The 22,997-nt window shown below is 45.9% G+C and overlaps 1 protein-coding gene across 3 annotated transcripts in view; it reads left to right on the top strand.

The window, feature by feature from the left end:
• Nucleotides 1-22,997, top strand: part of SSBP4 (single stranded DNA binding protein 4) — a 519,633-nt gene that overhangs the window by 102,205 nt on the left and 394,431 nt on the right. The gene's annotated exons all lie outside the window — the stretch shown is intronic.

The following is a 22,997-nucleotide window of genomic DNA, read 5'->3' as shown; positions in this document are numbered from 1 at the left end:
CACAGTTTGGAATTAAATGCCCTCACTTATTGCTTTTTCTCGTTACTTTAACAAATGGCTTGTTGTTTAATTACTAGTAAATTCTGTACAAAGTTTTAAATAATTATCAGTTGTTAAAAAAACTTTAATACATTAGTTGTCACCTTTCTGAGTATGGGTTTACTGATGCTGGTACACGAGTGTATTTTTTAAATGCTTATCTTCTTTATAAATGTACTTGTCTGCCAGAGTAGCTGGGCTTCAAGTTTTTCTCCCTCAAGAGGTGAATTTCTGAAGTTGTGGGATAGTACCGTCTGACATTTTTTCTATGGTTGTATTTTGGTTGCACTCGGCAACCTGTAAGTTTACGAAGTGTGCCACTCATGCGTTAACTTGGCATGTTAGTAAATGTACCTGCATAAGTGGCGCAACTTGGAACCACAGAGCGAGGCCACCCTATGGTCAACGATTTTGTCAAATTGGCCCCCAACCACTTAAGGAGTGGCCGAAAGCACCGCCCTCCTTTTCATAGGCACGTCACGTGCCCATGAGGAGTTTCAAAACCGTGACCCTCAGCTCCCTCCAGTGGCCGGGCATAGGGTGCGCTGGCAGAGACGGGCAGGGGAGAGCAAGCCTGCTTCCATGCCAGTATCCCTGTGGGGCATGCTGGCCTGTCTTTGGCGGAACACCAGGGATCACCAAACGAGGTGGGGTAAATCTGTGGCTCCACCCCCCTATATGGGAGGGCTCCGGACAGTTCCTGGATTCCAATGGCCTGCACCCAATCATCCCTAACTGCGGCAACCCTGGGGTAGCATACAGGTTATTTTTACCCATGATATGGATTCTCTAGTGCGGGTTGGAAGGCTGGCGAGGGCATCCATTTATTTGCATGATCCAAGATCCCAACCAAAGGAGGGAACCCTCCCCTTACACAGGCAGGCACTTAATATACCCAGTCCAATAACTATTACAAAAGGGACATGCAAGTGCCTCAGCTGTAGTGTGCATTATTCTTTCGGAACAGATTCCTTGATCTGCACCCTAGGGTCTGGTTTCCATGATCTTCACTGGAACCACTAGATCACATCTCCTTCCTGCAGTTCTTCCCGACCTCCAGGTGATCTGTAATTACTGCTCCTAACTCTCCGCCAACCCCAGCGCACCGCGTGGTGGCATGGCGCTGGCCCAGCGGCGGCTTAATGTGGCCACGACTGGCACTGGGAGCATATACGGTTGCCATCAATAACTCCTGCTCAGGTTCCAAGTGCACGCGAGTTATACAGAGTCCCCCAAAGACCGTACATTGCCAAATCCCAAAGCAGCCGGCAATCGGGTCATTCTTCGAGTTGGTTTCCTCTGGGATAGCGGTGAGATTACAATAGGGACAGTAATGAAATGTGGTGCACTCGTCGACGCGATAGGATCTGCTCGTACTGAGAGCTCACTGGGCTGTGGCTACAGCTTCCCGTTGAGGGATTAGAGGCGCCTGCCTGCACTCTCGATTCACCAAGGAGTTGGCCATTTTTCTATATTGCAAATGCTTCTTAAATCAGAACTTTTCATGCTTTACTTAGCTCATAATCCCGAACTGTCCCTTTTGCTGCAGGCTTCAAGCCATTCCTCTGTAAGCTCAACAAATGCAAAGAACGTCAGTTTCTAAAAATAAAATAAATGTGGTGCTTGTTTAAGTTCTAGAGAACTATGTTTGTAAATGGTCATTTATAAGCATCCTTGCTTTTCGACCTCAAGACGATGCCGTTTTCGATACATAGCATAATAAATAGAATAGGAGTACTTGTGGAGGATGAACAGATATTTGGGACCTCCACAATTAATATTTATTAGATAAATTTACATAAAATCAATTCAGGCGACAGCTCATGTACATAACCATTTGTTTTACTAAAATTCAAACTTGGTGCAGCCCTGTCAGTAGTTATACAGGAACAAAAAATGGTTGTTCATACACTGTCGAAGACAAAGTCCACAACAGATCCTTCTAACTATTGGCTAATTTCGGCCTGCCATATCCGCTAAGTCTCCAGGAAGAGGCAGTGATTTAACAAGGCGGCCATTTTGGGAGAATAGGTAACGGTATTACGGACTCTTTCCAGACTCACCTTTGTCAACAGTATTGAAGTGTGACATCTGTTCTGTTTATGAGAGAAGCAGCAGTCTCTACATAATGCCACAAAGTATTGTGTAGAAAGAGATACTCAGAGCCTTTTGCATTTTCATTGCGCAGGATGTAATATTGGTGCTTCCTGACCAGGCGCTACAACTATGAGCGTACCGTTGAGTTCTGCATCCTTCCTCATCACACCTCTTGACTGCTTCTGGTCTATGGACAAGCGTGAGACGCGGTGGCCCCCTGCTAGTTCCTTGTTTTCCTTCCTCTAGAAATGTCATGATTAATAAAGGAGAAGAAGCTGTAATTGCAGAATAGGAAGGCATCTGTTGGGAGTTGTGTCAAAATAGATTTTTTGAAGAAGTGCCCTGCAGCTTTAGTTGCTTTTTAAGAGTCGCCTGCAGCTCCCTGTCCGTTCCTGCTGTGCTCCGTCGGCGCGCCCTAGGGTGCTTTGAGCTCCTTTGGAGAAAGCAGAGTGGTGGCGGTCGCTTAGAGCAGAAGAAAGGAGAATTTATGGTGTTTTGTTTTTGCATTTATATTTATACATTTTAGTCATCTTTGTTGTCTGGTTAACTTTATGGAAACTCTGTAGGTATAACACTGAAAGTAACAAATGGACAGGCTTGGACATATATATATATATATATATATATATATATATATAGGAAAAGCTGAATATAAGAACAGTACTAGAGTAGACGTTTCTTCTTCTGCCTGTAAATAGGTCATGATGGGTCATTCTGACCATGCTTGCAGTCAATACCCACAATTTTTAATGTTCCGTAGAAAAAGACGCTTTGCGAAGCCGAACTACGATACTATGTGATAATGCACAGCCCATGAATCTAGACCATTTTTACCATTCAAGGCTGTTGTTTGAAACAATTGCCATTTTTAATGCTTTTATATCATTGTAGGACGTGTGAAGTTGGCTGTTCAAATAATTACGAGGCATATCCGCCTGTCCATCTGTCCTCAATGATGGCAACTGCAGGCCGGTGACCATCTTGTTTCTGGCGATGCTATCCACTGCTGAGGAAACACATCTATTCCAATTTTAGGTCTAGCTTGGACGCGCAGCTGCTTGCCACCCTCTGTCACTAATTCTTCATTATATAAGTAAAGTGGGCTTGGGCTCCATCCAGAGGTGTACGGCCCCATCACCTCATGCTATTGGTGTTTAAAGTTCCATTCTACCTCCTACGGAAAGGTTGCATTGCAATGCATTTGGGACTATTTTACATCTCAAAAGTGCACTGAATCATCACACATAAAATTGTATACCTCACTAACACACTGTGACAGGAAAAAAAATATTTTTTTTCACTGAATAACTTTTTTTGTAAATATTGTAGTCTGGAATCATGTGTGAGTCCCAAATATATGTACATATATATGCTTATATACCCGTGCATAAGGATACACAGGCCAGCTGCTTAAAGCCAAACAAGTATAGACAAATGAATCAGGTGTGGTTTTAATAGTAGTAATCGTGGTGCCACAGACATGCCAAATGAAGTTTGAATGCGCTGGTATATTAAAGCCAAGCTTAATGACTTTGTCAATGCTTATTTTCAGTTTAGTATCTCTCGTTCTAATTTCCCTAATGTTCCACGAAACATTTGTGGTTTGTTGTTATGCCTAGAGCTCTTGTCCTTATTTACTGCATTCATTTTTAAAGTTTTTAAAAACGCGAACTAGTCCCAAAGTGCGCTTTATAAGACCCGCTACAATACATTTAAGACTGTGGCTTGTTATTGTAACATTGCAGTCTGCTGGGGGAGCAGAGGGGCCACAACAATGCGTCTGACTCCACATCTCCTTGTATCCCAGTTTGTGTTCTTGGACCCAGGGGTGGGTCAGAGGGGGCCTCGTGCAGCCCCCACCCCTCCTTGCTGTCCCCTCGGGTGCCCAGACTGGCCTTTAAAAAGATTGTCAGGAAGGCCTGAATAATTGATCGCTCTCGGTGCAGATAAATGGACGTGTGACAATACACCGGGGTCACTTCCGCTGCGTGGCGTCATCATTTATAGTGGGAGGGCACCGGAAGTTACGTACTTTGACAGCCAGCCAAGGAGAGTCGAGCAAGTCGGTGATTGGTGGTGGCGACAGGAAGTAACAGAGGTAAATAAGAGTTTGCTGCAGGGGGCGGGGCTCGAGGTGTCAGTACTTTACTTTCTGTAGGCTTTTACGCACACGCAGTTAAAATAGAGGAATTCAGAAGGAAACAATGAAGAAACAAATAAAAGTCAATGTGTGTGCATCAAGTTAGCTTCGAAACGCCGATGACTGAACTGACTTTGTAGAGTTTCAGAGGTTCAGCTCTGCCAAGGGTCCCAGGTCCACGCGCTACAAGCTGCTCCAGTCCAGGTTTTTTCTCTAAAACCTGGGACTTGAAGTCTTGCTTGTTTTTGTAAAACCAGGAATATAAATTGAGGCGCTAGACGAGTAAGGCTGAGTAGGGCATAACCAGGTAACTGGGAGTGCTTCTGTCCGGAGTAGGAATGGTGGGCTTCTCATTGCACCGCAGAGTGCAGCCCGGGGTCTGTTGAACCCGCCACTCCTTACCTCGAAGTCGCCGGGCTTGCCCTGGGAACCGCCCCATTCGTGATGCAGTTGATTCATTTTCTTCTTCTCCAGTAACTGAAGTGAACAGAAATTTGTAACCGGCTGTGGAAGGTGTGTGCAGCCGCGGTGCTGAGATGCAGACAGTTCAACTGTAAAATGCAAGCGCCTAGAAGCTGACATCTGTAGTGAGCTGCCTGCGACCACACAGTTTTGGTTCGAGTGTCTGCTACAGCTGTGGTGTGTGCGTGCATTGACGTGGCTCTGTACAAGTGCGTGCATACATGCATGATTTGGAGTGTGTACGTGTTGTGCTTGTGCACGTTCATTTCTGCATCTGAGGGGTGTATTTGTACAAGTGTGTTTTGATATGCGTGTTTGTGGGTATGTGCAAGATGTGTTGTGGGTTCTTATGCACTTGTGTGTGTTTGAGGGGTTGTGCGCCTTTATGTGGGCACAGGACGACTTTGGGATAGCTACACCATTCATTCACTGCACCACAGACACACACGCATGAGCTGAACAAATTTTGAACAAGGTGCAGACCTTTATTTATTTATTTTCATATCTGGCGAAGTTTTCGTCTACTCAGTAGCAGTGGGTCTCATGGCTGGGATATAGGTGTATGGATTTCAGCTGCTGTGGAGAAATCTTTAGTTTAGGGTGTAGCATCTTGAAACTGGTAATGAATGGCTTTTGCTCCTGGACTTATGGGAGGCAGTACACGGGGCTAAATGTGTGCCGAGGTCTCAGAGGGTGTAGTCATTTGCCTACATCTGGGTGTAAATCTCTGCCTAGATGCAATTCACACACAGCAGGCGGGGATTTAATATTAATAATCATAGGTGTCCCCGCCAATATCCATAGGAGCTGGTGATGAGACCAACTCAAAACATTAACTGTAAAGTTACAACTAGTAACTCTACAGAAACTTTGGGTGCGTGCATTGGTGGTGTTAAGGGGCCAAATGTAGCACTTCCTATGGTAGGCAGAAATGGCCACTTACACTAGATGGAAATATGAATGAAAACGAATAGGGAAATATCCATCACCGCCCCCTCCCTGGGGTCCGCCTCTTCAGCTGCAGACCCTGGAGAGACAGGAATTGACAACAAGAATGGATGTATGTGAGTGTGTAAAGTAGAGGCATTTTGTTTTTTTCAGTACATTTTATGAATAATTTAAGTATGTGTATCTGGTATATTTACATTTTAAAACTGTGATTGGTATGAGTGTCAGCAATACCTTATGCCATCTGACCATTTAAAAATCTAATTTGATTTTGTGTTTTTCACTTTAAAAAAACATGTTATTGTAAATTATTTCGTATGGGTGTCTGCAGAATATTTCTCTTGGTAGATTTTGAGATTTATGCTCTTACTGTTATTCCCCATCTCCAGTGATTTATGTGTGATTTCCTTTGCAGTGCTTATGAGTGGCCATTTGTGGTGTGTGACTTACTCCAGTTATTGACTGGAGTGTGTTTGCACCTACTTGGTCTACGGTATTACTTTGGTAGGTTTGGGTGTAACATTAGTGAATTGATATGGACTTACCTTTTTTTGCGTGCATGTTCTAGTATTTGCTTTTTCCTTCTTGAGCCACTTTTTAATTTTCCATTTCCTCCTACCACTTTGTAGTAGATGCTCCCCCTTCATCCTCTCTCACATTGTCACCTAAAAAGTAGAACTACGTGTGATTGGTTCTTCTCAGCAGAGACCTCCAGGTGGAACTCTCCACATGCCCCTTCCTGAGCTGAATGTATGAGTATGCGGAGCAGTGGTACACGTGTATTTCTACTTCTGCTTGTAGCTGCCTTTGAGATTTGCACCCATAAAATTCATTGTCCAACAATTCACAATTTAGAACTTGACCCAGTATCAACCAATTGTAACACAGTCCATGGAAGAGGTCTTGGCACCTGTCCTATCTGTCGCTTTATTTACAAAACCTGTGCATTATTCCTGCTTCCCCGGTGGTGATTGGTGCTTGCAAACTTTGCCAACATACCTACCAGATCTCTGAGACATGTGACTTTGTGTTCTAATCTCATTCAGGTCTTACTGTTTGCAACACACAAATGCATATTAAGCTGAAATAATGAGGCCTTGTTTGAGACCAGCAGGGCTAAGTTTAAAAAAGATGTCTTCTTCCACATAGCCTCTAAGAAAAGGTCATGTTTTGTTAATTTAGAGATTGTGTTGTACCTAATGAGGCCTTCTGGTGTGTATGTCACCAATGCTCTGTACATTCATTTCCATTGTGATTTCTGTACAACCACAAAATGGCCTACAAAGTATATTTGTTGCAAAGGCAATTGAGCGCCTCCAGGGCGAAACATCATTGTGCCTGATGAGTTGACTCTACAAGGCCACCAATTAAGAACATTCATCTTTACAATCACTGAGAAAAAATTTAACTTTGTTAAGCTAGAGGTAGAGAATATAGGAGTGGAGTGAAAAACAGATTAAGTGCACTACAATATGTTTTTTGATGTTAATTGGACAGATTCTACGTACCGGTTAAAACAATTCGACTGATGCCGAATCGATAGAGAGCGCAGTCTGTTCATCGCTCAAATCTGAGATTTGTGCATGACCCGCAATCACAATTTTGAATTTGCAGGGCTGATATTGATTTCCATTTTTCCAAAATGGATACATTGAGCATTACTAAGCTGGACCATAACAATACATGCTGTATCAGTGTTATCAAACATAACACACATCAGCAGGAGGAGTTGTAGAAACAAGTTAATAGTATTAGAATGTTTATGCTCATGTTCTCAATATCCCTTTAAAATGCAGAGCTTATGTCCAGGTGTAAGATGTACGACATTACGACGCGTTCTATTGCAACGCGTGCTTTCACAACGCGTCCCTTACAACGCAAGTCGTTACCACGACTTGCGTTGGGGGCACGGATTGAGAATAGTATAATTTACTATTCTAACACCAGTCCCCGTGGACACTAGGGAAGGTGTTGGAATAGTAAATATACTATTCTTAATCCTCTAGCGCCCTCCAGCGCAAGTCGTGGTTACGACTTGCGTTGTAACGGACGCGTTGTGAAAGCATTACGGAGTAAAATCCGCGTTCTAAAGGATGTTCCCCCCAGGTGTAATATGCTGTTTATTACCATTACTGAGCCTGAGGAGCAGACATGTCTCACGAGAGGAGAGCATATGGTACTCATCGGATCTATTTACAAGGAGGCCTGGGAGGAAATTACACTGTGCCAGTGCAATTTTCGTGTATTTTGCATCACACTTGTTACTCAAAATGTTCAACATTTCACGGGTACACTACTGCACATAACTGCACACCATTTGCAGTAAAAATTGACAGTGGTTGCTTGGGAACAATTGTACCCGAGCGGCTGATGTAAGCGGTGCATTTTGGGTTTTTTGGTACTTTTTTACCAGGAAATGCATCCACGTTAGAAATTGACCTGAGGATACATTTTGCAGTAAAATAATTGCATTAAGTGTAATTATGTTTTGGGGTAATTTTGCCAACATTTTGTATAATTACACTACATCATATTACCGGAATTTTGCACACTGCTGCTTATATAGTTAGTGCCACGTTGTTGTCATTTGTAGCAGTTGCAACCAATAGTATTTAACCAGAACCAGGATCCTGGGTCTTAATCAGTGTAAAAAGATACTGTTGCACTGCAGGAGCATTGTTGCTATTTGCAAAGTCGAGACATTTCCACAGGCATTGCATGAGACACTCAGCCGTGTTGCCTCGTCTCATGTTATATTGTTTTGAGGCCATAACATGGAACTCTGCCTATACATTGTCGTTTTTGTGCATCCAAGTGTCAAGATCTGTGTTCCTTCTCACATATCTCAGATACCATGTCCAGACGCCAGTGTCTCTGCACCCTCGCACACCTGACTTTACCTCCCTGTTGTTTTTGTATGTGTTTGTGTGTGCCTTCAGTCTGCCACCTTTTCCAGAAAAAAAAGACATCCATTGATTAATGTTTGCAAACTCAACAAAGTCCTGGCCATGATTCCAAAATAGGATTCTATGGAAGGTCGTCCATATTCATTTTAACACTGCTTTTCTGCCTTTATTTATAATAACTATCAGTCAAGGATCATTAAGGTGGCTCTCGAGCACATTTTAAAGTCTTGTTTTAAGTATGCACTGATATGGCTCAAAACTACTGACTTGAGGTGTTTTTATACATTTTTGTACCATCCAGATATTAAAATACTGGCCAATACTGTAAAAAAAGACAGTCAGGTGGCAACCTTAATGTGCCTCCTAGGAGCAAGCCCCTGCTTGCCACATTCATTCATAGGAGGGAACCACTGGCTGAATTGGGCGAGGTTGACTCACTGCTGAGTCTGACAGGTTCCTCAAAATGAATAAAATTGCACAAGTGACAAAACCAAGAGTTGGATCCCGGTTGCTTGAGTTCCCGTGGCCACCACAAAGTGCGCTTCCTGCATCTCCGCTTCCAATAACTCTTGAGTGCCGCTGTTTCCTACTTACTTTGGAGTCCAGACTTCACAGTTTATCAGCTGGAAAATGAATCACCGGACATAGTTCTCTTTGCAATACAAGATAACTCTCTCTGTATTGGCCGGTATTACTGATATAGGTGGAGGATAGCTGCATGCTGAGGTGGAAAGTCGCTTACAGCGGACATTGGCCATGATTTTTGTAGTTTTTACCTAGACAGGGCAGAGAATATCTCTGCAAGATACATTCTTCACACACTGGGGGCTTACAGCTTGCCAATACCATTTGTTAGCTTCAGCGTCACTCTGATTTCCTTTGTCCTTGTTTGTCACAACATGCGAGTGGCATGTCCTCTTCTTGTGTTTGGCACTCCCCTGGAGCATAGACCAAGTACTTGTGTTCATCCACTGGTCCTGTTTTTGAAGCTACTTTTTCCTTTGTGTTCAAGCACTCTATGACAGTGCTTGTGTTTTCAGTCCGTCACAGATATTCGCATCCATGTAGCTTCTTTTCCCTCCCACTCGTCCCCCTTCCATGTAGCTTCTTTTCTTTCCTTCCCGTTACCCTGCACACTACCCTATTCCACTATAGTCTATAGGACTACAACCTATGTCACAGTGCTCTTCTCTGCATCACGACCCTACACCACTGCACTATACTCTGCACCACTGCACGCCGGTGGACTCTACCTTGCACCACTCAACACCACGCCATTATACTCTACACCACTGCACTCTACTCCACTGCTTCACTCTATACCATTGCTTTGCTCTACACCACTCTGCTCTACGCCACAGCACTCTTCTATGCACTACTCTATGCCATGATCCACTCTGCACCATTCTACGCCATTTCACTTTACACCAGTTTACTCTATTCTGCGGCACTGCACTCTGCATCACTGCTCTCTACACCACTGCACTCTGCACCACTCTGCACCACTCTATGCCACTGAACTCTACTCTGCACCACTGCACTTTAAACCAATGCACTCTACACCACTGCATTTTATGCCACTGCACTATACACCACCCTACACTGCACCAGTCTACTCTATTGCACTCTACACCACTCTACTGTATTCCACTGCTTTGTCAATACTGGACTCTATGCCACTCTACTCAGCACCACTCCACTGAACCCTAATGCACACTGCCATTGCCCTTTACTCTACTCTGGACCACTCCACTGTATACCACAGCACTCTGAGTCACTGCACTGTACACCACTCTACTCCACTGCACTCTACCCGAGCGCACTATACATCACTCTTCTTTTCTCTGCACCACTCCACTCTGTACCACTGCTCTCTATACCACTGCACTCAACCCCAGTCCACTCTACTTTACGCTACTCCACTCTTTGCCTCTGTAAGACGCACTCTACTTTTCCACTCCACACCACACAGTGCCACTCTATGCCACGTCACTCAACGCCACTTTGCTCTATGCCACTCTACTCTACCCCACTATACTCTACATCACTCTATTTTATGCCAATCCAATCTATTCCAGTCCATGCCACTCTAGTCTATCTCACTCTAATGTAGATCACTCCAGTCTACCTCACTCTACTCTATTTTACTCAACTATACTCTGTCAATCTACTCTATGCCAGTGAATTCTACACCACTCTATGGTGCTACTCCAAGCCACTCTCCACCACTCCAAGCCACTCTGCGCCACTCCAATCCATGCAACTCAACACCACTCTACTCCATGCCACTCCACACTGCTGACAGTCACTAAAAGACATCAGCAAAGCCAATAGCTCTCACGTAGTTGAAACCTATCAGTTTTGACAATGCTTGTTTTTTTTTATTGGTGCGAAGGTGACCATGCTAGAGACCACTGCCAAAGTGAACTATGCAAGGGAACAGCAGTCATCATGTTGAAAGAGAACTTGATCATTTGTAAAATAACAAAAAGAACCGATCACTGCACTAAGCTGAAACTAGAGGAACAGAGTGAAGGTTACGGCAAAGAGCGGTGATTTGTAGCAGGGTTGTGGCTACCAACCCAACTAAATGACTACAGTGGAATGTCGTAACATGCACTGCTTTCGACAGTGCCTCAAGTGTACCGATAATTGAGTTATTTAACAGTAGCGGATAAATTGCATCTGAGAAAATGTAAACCACATCTGGGTGGTCTTTAGCAGTCAAAAATGCTAACCATCATTCTGACACCCACAGAGCATCTTTCTAAAGAGGCATTGAGTCGGCCTGCAGATTCAACCCGTAATTAAATGCAGCCATTTTTCAGTCACCACCTGTTATGTGAACAAAAAACACGCAAATACAAATTAGCAAAGTGATTGTGTAGCATGTAATATTAGTGTTGACAGGGTAGACCAACGCAACATTCGGTCCAGAAAGCTGCGCCAGTCCAGTGCAATTTAGGCAGTTCACAAATCATGTTTCCCTGGCTCCCTGGGTAGGTGCCCAGGAACAGCCTTGCAGTGCTGGCAACACCGTTGGCATGCGTAGCCAATGTAGACGAATCCGTCCTTTTAATTGTGTAAATCTCGACAGTTGGCCTGCGGTGAGTTTTTCACATATGGCCGCACTCCCAGTCATGCTGTACGTTGTCTGAAGTAGCTTGTTGGAACAGCGGGCCTTGCGCGAGCAGCACTCCAAAGGAACGGGCTTTGGGTGGTGTTCTGCCAAGAGCCGCTTCTTTTAAGCCACCACAAGATGGGACAGTCCACCCCAAGTAGCTTGGAAGATTTTGAAACGCTGCAAATAGCGAGCAAACGAAGAGCAATTACAACAGTATTAGGCATTGGAAAGACACAAGTACATATGTCTCCCGGGACAAACCTGGACTCCAACACCCTACTCACCACTCACTACCACCAATCTAGTCTGTAATCAAAGTTCAGCATAAATAAATCAATTTTCAAGAGCTTTCTGGAATCGGGTAGTTGGGTTTTTCCCTCGGGGCTGGGTTCTGGTAAAAAAAACTTTGAGCCTTAAACTCCTAGAAACCTGCTTCTGAATTTTAGACTTTTTAAGTTTGTTAAGTAATAAGAGGTGAAGTAAAATCAGATTAACAAACACGTTTATGGTACACTATAGCCGCACTCTCTGTAGTTCCTTTTGGAACGTGCTTACTCCCAGGGCCAACTGTTTGGAACACCCCAAGAACATAAATCTTGGAAATTGTAAGAGAAGGAGCCCGGTGTAGTTGACGAGTTTGTCATAAACAAACTAATCATTTAAATCACATTGGTCTCAATACTTATGAGTCGATCAAGATTCCAATAATTAAATATAAAAAATGATCCCAAAGAAAGTATCAAATTGTCATGTCTATTCTATATATACCTTTATTGCTTTTTTCACATTTATGACGCATGAAGACACAGCCAACGCATTTCATCCACCAACATGGGGACTTCTTCAGGGCAAAAACATTGTCGTGCAGAACACTTGTCACTAGGTAATAGTGTACAGAGACTCCTTAGTGTTCTATACTGCACATCTTGTTGAAGTTATATTTGTAAGTCTGCGCCAGGACGGGAGACATCATGTGCACATCCAAACCCTACATTCTACAAGGGTTTATAATAGTAGCCATCTTTTTGGAATCACCTTGGCTCACGCTTTTCATGAGGTAGCCTCCGTTATTTCAGTTTCATCGGACTGCAAATGTCCCGGCGTATCAGTTGGAACTGGGTTTTCTTTCCAATGACCCAAATTGAATCCAAAAAGATGGCTACTACTATAAACCCTTGTAACCCTAAATATTACCCTGAAGATTAAAGGGGATCTGCTCCCCTTGAATTTGTGTGTGGCACATCTAGGCCTTAGCAAACCACTGACACGTTCTCTTACCCACAAAACTAGACGGATCTGAGAAAATGTAGGAAAAAAGTTTCATATCATGAAAAGAGGTCAAATTGAAGATACCCTTTCCACCTATTTAAATATTACTTTTTTCATAGACCTTCAATCAATCAATCAATCAAGGCATTTATATAGCGCACTACTCACCCGGAGGGTCTCAAGGCGCTAGGGGAGGGGGGGGTCCGCTACTGCTTGAACAGCCAGGTCTTGAGCTGCTTCCTGAAGGCGAGGTGGTCCTGGGTCAGGCGGAGGTGAGTCGGGAGGGAGTTCCAAGTCTTGGCGGCCAGGTAGGAGAAGGATCTTCCTCCTGTTGTGGTTCTTCAGATGCGGGGGACGGTGGCGAGGGCGTGGCCTGTCGATCGAAGCTGGCGTGTGGGAGCGTAGAAGTTGAGGCGGCTGTTGAGGTATCCTGGGCCTTGGTTGTGCAGGGCTTTGTGTGCGTGGGTGAGGAGACGGAAGGTGATTCTCTTGTTGACCGGGAGCCAGTGCAGGTCTCTCAGGTGTCCGGAGATGTGGCTGCGACGGGAGATGTCCAGGATGAGTCGTGCTGAGGCGTTCTGGATCCGCTGGAGTCTCTTCTGGAGTTTGGCGGTGGTACCGGCGTAGAGGGAGTTGCCGTAGTCCAGACGGCTGGTGACGAGGGCCTGGGTGACCGTCTTCCTGATCTCGGTGGGGATCCACCGGAAGATCTTACGTAGCATGCGCAGGATGTTGAAGCACGACGAGGAGACGGCGTTGATTTGTCTGTTCATGGAGAGGGAGGAATCCAGGATGAAGCCCAAGTTGCGTGCGTGGTCTGTTGGTTTGGGTGCGCTGCCCAGGGCGGGGGGCCACCAGGAGTCGTCCCAGGCGGAGGGTGAGGATCCCAGGATGAGGACTTCTGTCTTGTCCGAGTTCAGTTTCAGGCGGCTGTTCCTCATCCACTTGGCTACGTCTGTCATCCCTTCGTGTAGGTTGGCTCTGGCGGCGGTGGGGTCGTTGGTGAGGGAGAGGATCAGCTGGGTGTCGTCGGCGTAGGAGATGATGTTGAGGTTGTGTTGGCGTGCGATGGCTGCGAGGGGTCTCATGTAGACGTTGAAGAGGGTTGGGCTGAGCGAGGAGCCGTGAGGAACGCCGCAGATGACTTCGGTGGCTTCTGACCTGAACGGGGGGAGGCGGACTCTCTGTGTCCTTCCGGCGAGGAAGGAGATGATCCACTCCAGTGCCTTCTCCTGGATTCCGACGTTGCTGAGGCGCTGCACTAGGGTGCGGTGGCAGACAGTGTCGAAGGCCGCGGAGAGGTCTAGGAGGATGAGGGCCGCTGTTTCTCCGTTCTCGAGCAGGGCTCGGATGTCATCGGTGGCTGCGATCAGGGCAGTCTCGGTGCTGTGGTTGGCTCGGAATCCAGACTGCGAGAGGTCGAGGGATCCGTTCATCTCGAGGAAGGCGGCCAGCTGCTTGTTGACGGTCTTCTCGATGACTTTTGCAGGAAACGGGAGCAGCGAGATGGGGCGGTAGTTCTTGAGGTCGGTGGGGTCGGCTGATGGCTTCTTAAGTAGAGCGCTGAGTTCGGCGTGCTTCCAGCTCTCCGGGAAGGTAGCGGTGTCGAAGGAGGTGTTGATGATGTCCCGCAGGTGGGGTGAGATGACAGCGTCTGCCTTGTTGAAGACGTGGTGAGGGCAGGGGTCGGTCGGAGAACCGGAGTGGATGAAGTTCATCGTGCGGACGGTGTCTTCGGTGCTGATCGGGGTCCAGGCGCGGAGGGTGGTGGTGGGGGGCGGTGGTTCGGTTGTGGCGTGCGTCGGTTGAGTGCTGAAGCTGTTGTGTATGTCCGCGATCTTGTTGTAGAAGTAGGAGGCGAGGGAGTTGCCGAGGTCTTGTGAAGGGGTGATGTCGTTGTTTCCGGCGTTGGGGTTGGAGAGCTCTTTAACGATGTTGAAGAGTTCCTTGCTGTTGTGTGCGTTGTTGTCCAGTCGTTCCTTGAAAGCAGTTTTCTTGGTGGCGTGAATCAGTTGGTGGTGTTTTCGGGTGGCGAGCTTGAGGGCAGTCATGTTGTCCGGTGTTGGGTCTCTGCGCCAGGCTTTCTCGAGGGCTCGGCAGTTCCTCTTGGAGCTCTTGAGTTCTTCGGTGAACCATGGGGCTTTCTTGCTGCCGGGTCTGCTAGGCGGGGTCCTCAGAGGGGCGAGGTCGTCTGCGCAGTTGCTGATCCACTTTGTTAGGTTGGTGGCCGCCTGGCTGGGGTTCGTTGCGCCGGCGGGAGGGTTTTTGCTCAGGGAAGTCGGGAGCTGGTCGGCTGTAATCTTGTTCCAGCTTCTGCGTGCAACCTGTTGCTGGTGGTGGTGGATCGTGGTCCTTCTGAAGCTGAAGTGGACGCAGCTGTGGTCCGTCCAGTGGAGTCCGGTGGCGTGGCTGAAGGTGATGTCCTTGCTGGATGAGAACACGGGGTCGAGTGTGTGTCCGGCGTAGTGGGTGGGGGTGGTCACCAGCTGCTTGAGTCCGAGGTTTGCGAGGTTGTCCAGCAGGGTGGTGGTGTTGCGGTCGTTGTTGTTCTCCAGGTGGAAGTTGAGGTCCCCGAGGAGCATGTAGTCAGCGGAGGGGAGGGCGTGCGGGCTGATGGAGTCGGCGATGTCTTCGCTGAATTGTGTGCGTGGTCCCGGGGGTCTGTAGATGAGGGTGCCTCTGAGGGTGCTCTTGGGGTTGATGTGGATCTGGAAGTGCAGGTGTTCGGCGGGTGCGAGGGTATCGTCGGTGTTGGTCGTGATGCGGATGGTGTTCCTGTGGATGATGGCGATGCCTCCTCCTGTCTGGTTGACGCGGTCCCTCCGGATGATCTTGTAGCCATCCGGGATGGCGATGGCGATGGTGATGTCAGGCGCTGAGGAGGCGTTCATCCAGGTTTCCGTGAGGAAGGCGACGTCTGGGGCTGTGGTATCATCTTTTTCTCCCATGTTCCTTGCATATTTCTTTCTCTTAACTGTGTGTTTTTTGTCACAGATAAACTCTAGATTTTTTAGGTAGAGATCCGGAGAGGGAGTTTAATTGCTGTCTGGTAGAACTCTAGAAAACCGGGGAAAAAACCATTGAAAAAAGCTTATTAATCATTGTAAAAAAAAAACTGCAGAACATGACTGCCATGTGCCTTTCAGATAATTTCAGGAACATAAAAATGTTTTGCTGTTGATTTCAGCTTTTACGGACTATATATTTTCAATGTGCAGCTCATATGAGGTCTTGTTCTATAGTTAAGATATTTTTCTTTCGAATTAGTTTTTCTATAAACTTTTCTTTGCTGTTCAGAGTAGTGAAAACATAAGTGTTCAATGCTGGACGTGTAATTGGGTTGGGGTATTTCTACGTAGTTGTAATTTGGGCATATTAGTAATTAAGACAGAAAGACATATTGATTTGCTCAGGATTACACAGTTTGGTCTAGTTGGCAAAGCATGATTCAAACCCATGTCTCACAGTTTCACTGTAAGCAATATCACGAAAAGACTACACCTCCCCCGCCCACTTTTGTTTTCGTCAATTGTCTTCCATCATGAATAGTATGTCACATTGCTTCTGGGAGCAGCACGAAAGTGAAGAAACCATTATAAAGAAAAATACTGTTGTGAAAATAAATTGAAAAACAGTGGAAAAAGAAGAGTTTTGAGTTCTACCAAAGAAAATCTATTAAGATTTAGGATCTTTCCCCCTTCACTGATGACATCAGGGCTGAGGTGGACATTAGGTAATTTGTAAGACTTATGGGCCTAGTTCAGTGCTTCAGTGAGGAATGGGGTCGGTTGGAGTCTGGTTTGAGTTAGAGTTAATATGAAGTTTCTGGTTAGAATTGTGGTTAAGGTCACAGTTAGTTTACTGGTCCTGATTAATGTGAAGGTTAGGAATAAAGTTTTTTCAGAGTTACATCTAAAGTTTTGCTTCTTGTTAGGTTGAAAGTCGCAGACAGCTGTTGTGAGTGTTTGGGCTGTTTTTAATAGAAGTAAGGGTTCTGAAAATAGAGTGGGGTCCAGGATTGGTCTAGGAGATCCAGAACCCTTCAGTATATTTTCAGGATAACCACTCATTATGCAACGGACAACCACCTACCTATATTGGTAGTAAGTACGTTTATCCCCAGTAGAAATCCTGACCTGGACATCCTTGATACATTTAGGGTGACCACTTCGCTCAATACTCCGTTTCATTACGGGCACTCTTCTTAACCATGGACTTTTGTGTGGTAGCCTAATGCATTCTGGATGTTTTAGTCTCGGTTTCCATCCATTGAAATAATTAGACTAACACATCTGAAATCACTGATTTGTCAGTGTAAGGTTAGAACAAGAGACTGTGTCTGTACTAACCTGGAGTAAGGTGGACACCCCTGCAACCCATCAGTATTCAGTAATGGACCACCTTTCAGTAGCTCCATGAAATATTTTGGAGAACATATATATATATATATATATATATATATATATATATATATATATATATATATAATATATATATATATATACATTCATATATATCACAGTCTCCATGCTTCCATGTAGCAAGGACTCAGGACCCCATGAAGAAGAGTCCAGCAGGTATTTTCTTCCTTTTTCAATTTTATTGAACCACCAGTAGTGCAGAAAACATGGACGGTCTACGCGTTTCGGCGCTGTGCCTTCAACTGGACCATACATATCTATCTATCTGACAGACCAACCAACCTTTTCTGGTCTGACCATATACTATTGCTTATTTGAAATACTGTTCCGCCCTCCAGTACTTCCATTGTAATCCCTGAGCCGGACTATTTTACGTCCGAAGGCAGCAGTCCGTCATTGCATTGTTTGTCATAAATTCTATATGCAGTCTATACAGAAAGCAATTCTTTTTGCTTCTTTTACCCCAGAATTGGCAATGCCAGTAGGCAGAACTTTAATAGGATGAACATTATTTAATTATTTAGCTAGTGTTAAACCTGTGTTTACATGCATTGGCACATTAAAGCCAGCCGTATTGGATTTGCCAGTGCTTGTTCGAACTGCTGTCACCGTTCTGCGGATAGTAATCTAAAAAGTGGGGGAAGAATATTGTTTGAGATGAGCCTGACAGTGGTGATGATGATATGACTCACACGTCAGTGGATCGCGGCAGCAAGGTCTGTCAACCTGTGATATCACCAATGTGTGACACGCTGATAAATTAGGTGTGACATTCAGAAGTGTGCTTTCAAATGCATTGAAAAGTATTTACTTTCAAGTGTCACATTCTCACAAAATTGCCTTAAACATGAGTGATTGTTCCTCGAAACAAGTGACAATTTACCGGAATGTAGTGTGTCGCGGCTCATCTTGGGTAATTTGTACTTCGCGCTTGTTGGGTGTTAAGCTGCACACCTTCAGCCTCGGCCGCAGAGATTGGCACATGATTGTCTCACTCTATTTATGTAATGAAGTGTTTGTGCAAGCTGACTGTTTTGGAAATGCACCACCTTGTAGAAACAGAAGCAAACTACACACAAATAACTTTCCCACGGTACTACCTGCCTTTAAGGGCCAACTGCTTGTCCTGTAAAACTGCTCACTTTTAGACAAAGGGCCAAATGTGGTCTTTCGAGAGCTTACAGCCTGCCCATTGCTTACCAATGGTTGACTGATTTTAGGACTCTGATTTGCTTGCTTCCTTTTTCAATGTCTTGCCTTCCTCTTCTTTTGTTTGACCCTCCCCTTGAGCATAGCCTCTTTACCATCCTTTTGATTGACTGACTAGCATCCTTCCACTGCTCACATTTAGGAAAACGCCTTTTTCTTTTTGGTTAAGTACTCCATGAGAGTGCTTGTGTTTTCCAGCTCTCCTCCATATGTGACACACCCTATTGCTAAATATCCACCCCACACTCCGCGTTGCACTTTATCTCATTTGTCTGCTCTCTCTCTCCCATGTCCACGTTGTCTTCCTGTCCCTCGGCTGCTCAAGCCCTTGTGTGACACTTTTCCTCATCTCCTCCTCACACCCAGCTCTATCTTAATTTCAGCCCCTGCATCCACCCCATGCTGATTCCCCTCACCGCTCCTCCCTTACCCCATAAAACCACAGGTCTATTTTTTTAAACATATATATTTTTATTTTTTTGGGAAGGAGAGGGCTAAGTAGCAAATAGCTGTCTGGTCATCTGCCTTAAGAATTGAGCTCTTACCCTAGTTATACTTTTTTATTTTTTTATTTCTCGATTCTTGTGTGCATACGTCATCACTTATTTAGGCGCCTACAAAATAATGTGGTGTGTGGCTGCGTCAGTACCATTTATTGCCAAATTCAGGAGAGCAATAGCATATTCATCAGGGCTGGTGCAAAATTACCACCCACACCCTGAGACAAAGTGCTGTTGCGCCACCTAGCTCCTGTAGGTATCGGGCAGTGCTTTAAATGGGAAAAAATAAGTGCAGGTACTCATCAAATTGAGCTGTGGACATGGGCGGGACTTTGGGTGGGGTTAGGGGCAGGGCAAGGTGCCAGCATCCAATGAGATCAAGATATTCTCAGAGTACATCTGGGAATGTTGATGGAGAAATAGATATTGTTTGTTTGTATATTACTTCACCGACACTGGCACTAAAATAGAAATTATATAAACGGCATAGTTGATATAAGATATATGGTTGCATTTTCATGGTAAGTATTGATTTATTTATGTAGGAGTTTTATGTAGTGCTGTGCATAGCGTCACTACAACTTCACTGTGCCAATCAATATATGAAGTAGTATTAATATTTCTATTGGGCATGCCCTATTCATTATGGGGTCGATTCCGATCCGGTAAAAAGCGCTCTGAATCGTCGCACGGAGCATTTTTTTCCGTACGATTCGTACCCGTAGCCGTCCCCGTACGAACAGCGTAGTACGATCCACACCCAATGCAGCTATCCATACGAATCGTACCAGGGACCGTACGAATAGATTTCCCATACGAATCGCCCTCGGAACCCGCTGTACACGACGTTTGTACGGTTCGCGGCTGCTTTTTACGACCCGGTAAGTACGATCCGTGTTGGGTACGCTCCGTACGACCCTTTTTCTACGGGAGCTGGAAACTGCCGTAAAAGCAGAGTTTGCCCCGAAACAGGTACGGAACGACCCCCCCTGGGTACGGCGCGTACCCCCCATGATCGCAGGGGTTTATGCGCCGTACCCCTGCGATCACGGGGGGTACGCGCCATACCCCTGCGATCACGGGGTGTACGCGCCGTACCCCTGCGATCACGGGGTTTATGCGCCGTACACCCAGCGTACATGGGGTACGCGCCGTACCCAAGCGTACATGGGGTACGCGCCGTACCCAAGCGTACATGGGGTACGTGCCTTACCCAAGCGTACATGGGGTACGTGCCGTACCCAAGCGTACATGGGGTACGGCGCGTACCCCATGTATGCTGGGTGTACGGCGCGTACACCCCGTGATCGCAGGGGTACGGCGCGTACACCCCGTGATCGCAGGGGTACGGCGCGTACACCCCGTGATCGCAGGGGTATGGCGCGTACACCCCGTGATCATGGGGGGTACGCTCCATACGGTGTGTATGTGATGGTGCGCTTTTCCGTACAAATCTCCCTTACCTGACGTGGACCGTATGACTCGCGTCCTGGTACCCCGGTCGGGATCGTACTCGTCGGGTCGTACGGCGTCTGTACAAGTCGTACGGAAACGGCTCCGGATGCGAGTCGTACGGACTGTGATTTTACCGGATCGGAATCGACCCCTTAGTGTTGATGAGCAGCCTATGCAGCAAAGAACTCTATTGCACTGAAAAGTTATCAGCATAATCTGCTGAAATAGAATAACTTTTTTCCATATCAGCTCATAGTGCACGTCTGTGACACACATACACGTAGGTACTCACACAGACACTTACTCACACGGACATCATTCGCTAAAACTGATTTTTACAAATGCAGTATCCAATATGTAATTTAAATGCATGTGTTTACCCTGATGATTAGTGGCATCCCCTCCACTCTCGGCTTGACAACAGGCACTCAGCACGCCAATGTCATAATTTCCCATGTTTCATACAGCCTCAATATCACTGCAAGAGAAAGGCGCACAAACTTTTCTCAAATTCATAGCAATTTGGGATTTAGTACTTAGCGCTACATTTGGATTTTGTGGGTAGCGCTACCTGCTGACTGTCCAAGCAGTCCTGACCAGAAAGTGCCTTGAGATATTATTTTGTTTCACTAGCAAATCTTCTGAAACTGCTTTGCCCATAATTGCCAAACTCCTACAGGACGGCCGTTTCACCTCGAGATTCTGTGTTGTAATCACCCGGATCTCTAGGTGTTGAAGTTGAAGAGTGAGAGAAACTATGTAAATAGAAATCTCAGCAGATTTTGATTTCAATTGGGGCCTTATCGGTGCTGGCCCCCATCTTGGATCGTCTGTCAATGCATACACACATTCATGGCTCCTTTGGTAACCAGCAGAGGCGCAACTAGAGCCAAATGTCGGCTTGGGGAGTGGGGGGGGGGGTCTGATTCTTCCAGCAGTATGCAGAGTGACGATGCAGGGGCTCTTAAAGGAAAACACAACAAAGCCTTGTTAGCACCTAAGTGGTCTTTTAAAGACCTGTGTAGTACTCGGGTGCCGCTGTCTGTGTGCCCGGAAAGCTGTCTCTGCCGTGCTGACACACACGACATGCGAGGGGTGGGAGGGGACGGGGGGGGGAGGGGCTGAAGCCCTTTGAGCTCTATGGGCGTTGCGCGCCCATAGCCAGTCTCATTAGAAACAGCAATGCCTGTCCAAGCAACGTTGCTACATGTTCGTAATATTAGCTTGGCTACTGCCCCTCTCCCTGGATAAGGAGAAGTGCCGGTACTCAAGGTGGAACAGTTTAGAAGTGCCGGTACTCAGTACCGGGGAGTACCGGCCCATTTAAAGCACTGGTATCGGGTCATAATTGCTGCTTGTAAAGAACACTTGCTGCTTATGGCCACAGCGACTCACTAAGAGTGGGTCACAAGAGACCGAGCTTGTGTGAAATGCCATGTCTACTCACTCACTGCCCAAGTCTTTGGAATATATTACATCACAGAGGGGCCTTTTACTCACTTGTCTGTTTAACCCGTCACCTACTTTCATAACCCAAACAACCAAGCAGGTGTCTACTGGTGGTTGAGTGGCTCACACTCCTGTCCCTAGAAAGTGATCTTTATGGCATACTTTTTTGCCTGGATTCAACTAATAAAGACTAGATATTGTTTTTTAATCCAGAATCAAAATCGGTCAAACTTGACTTGGTGACTGACGGTGTACACTCTGATTGTCACTCATTGGGTGTGAGTGTCACACGTTGAAGCACCATCTGAGTGTTTATTAGGACACAATATCCTACTCTCAGATGCTGCCCCCATTGACTTTCATGGGGCCATATATTTGAAGCAGACCTCAGGAGTAGCAGCTGGTTTATGGCTTTGGAATGACTGGTACTGGGTTAGCAAAAAAAAAGTATACTTCATATATATAAACAGTCAGATGATGCTTCAAGGTGTAACTTGTTGTTGCTCAGAGGCCATTAATGTGCGCAGAGATGTTGTCTAATCCTATTACTATATACCAGGGAGGCGAGAGCAGTATTACAAAGGATGGCTCGAAGATGGACTCTCAGGATATCCCTAAGATAAATTAAAAAACAATGAGCCAAAAGAACTTGGTGAAAACCAGAAGCTCTGGTCCAGCAAAACACAACTGATTCCCCCTCAATCGACAGTACATCGTAAGGTCTTTGCAGTGCTTAATTTGCGCTGGTGTTTGCCGTAGCTCAGCACTGGAACTTATTTCTCAATGCCAGCAGCTATTTTTGACAGACCACCACATGGTGGCACTGTCTGTATGTTAATGTCTAAACTTGACCTGGTCGTACCTCTTGCCTTACAGCTATGAAAATATGATAGCCTTGGATGCCAACTGGCAAGTAGGAAGGGGTTGATGGCACGGCCTAGGTCTTCCTTGAGCGGTACCTGGCCGAAGACCTCGCTT

Source organism: Lissotriton helveticus, chromosome 12 (genome assembly GCF_964261635.1).
Source record: "Lissotriton helveticus chromosome 12, aLisHel1.1, whole genome shotgun sequence".
Classification (NCBI taxonomy): domain Eukaryota; kingdom Metazoa; phylum Chordata; class Amphibia; order Caudata; family Salamandridae; genus Lissotriton; species Lissotriton helveticus.
This window is presented reverse-complemented; position numbering and strand designations above follow the sequence as displayed.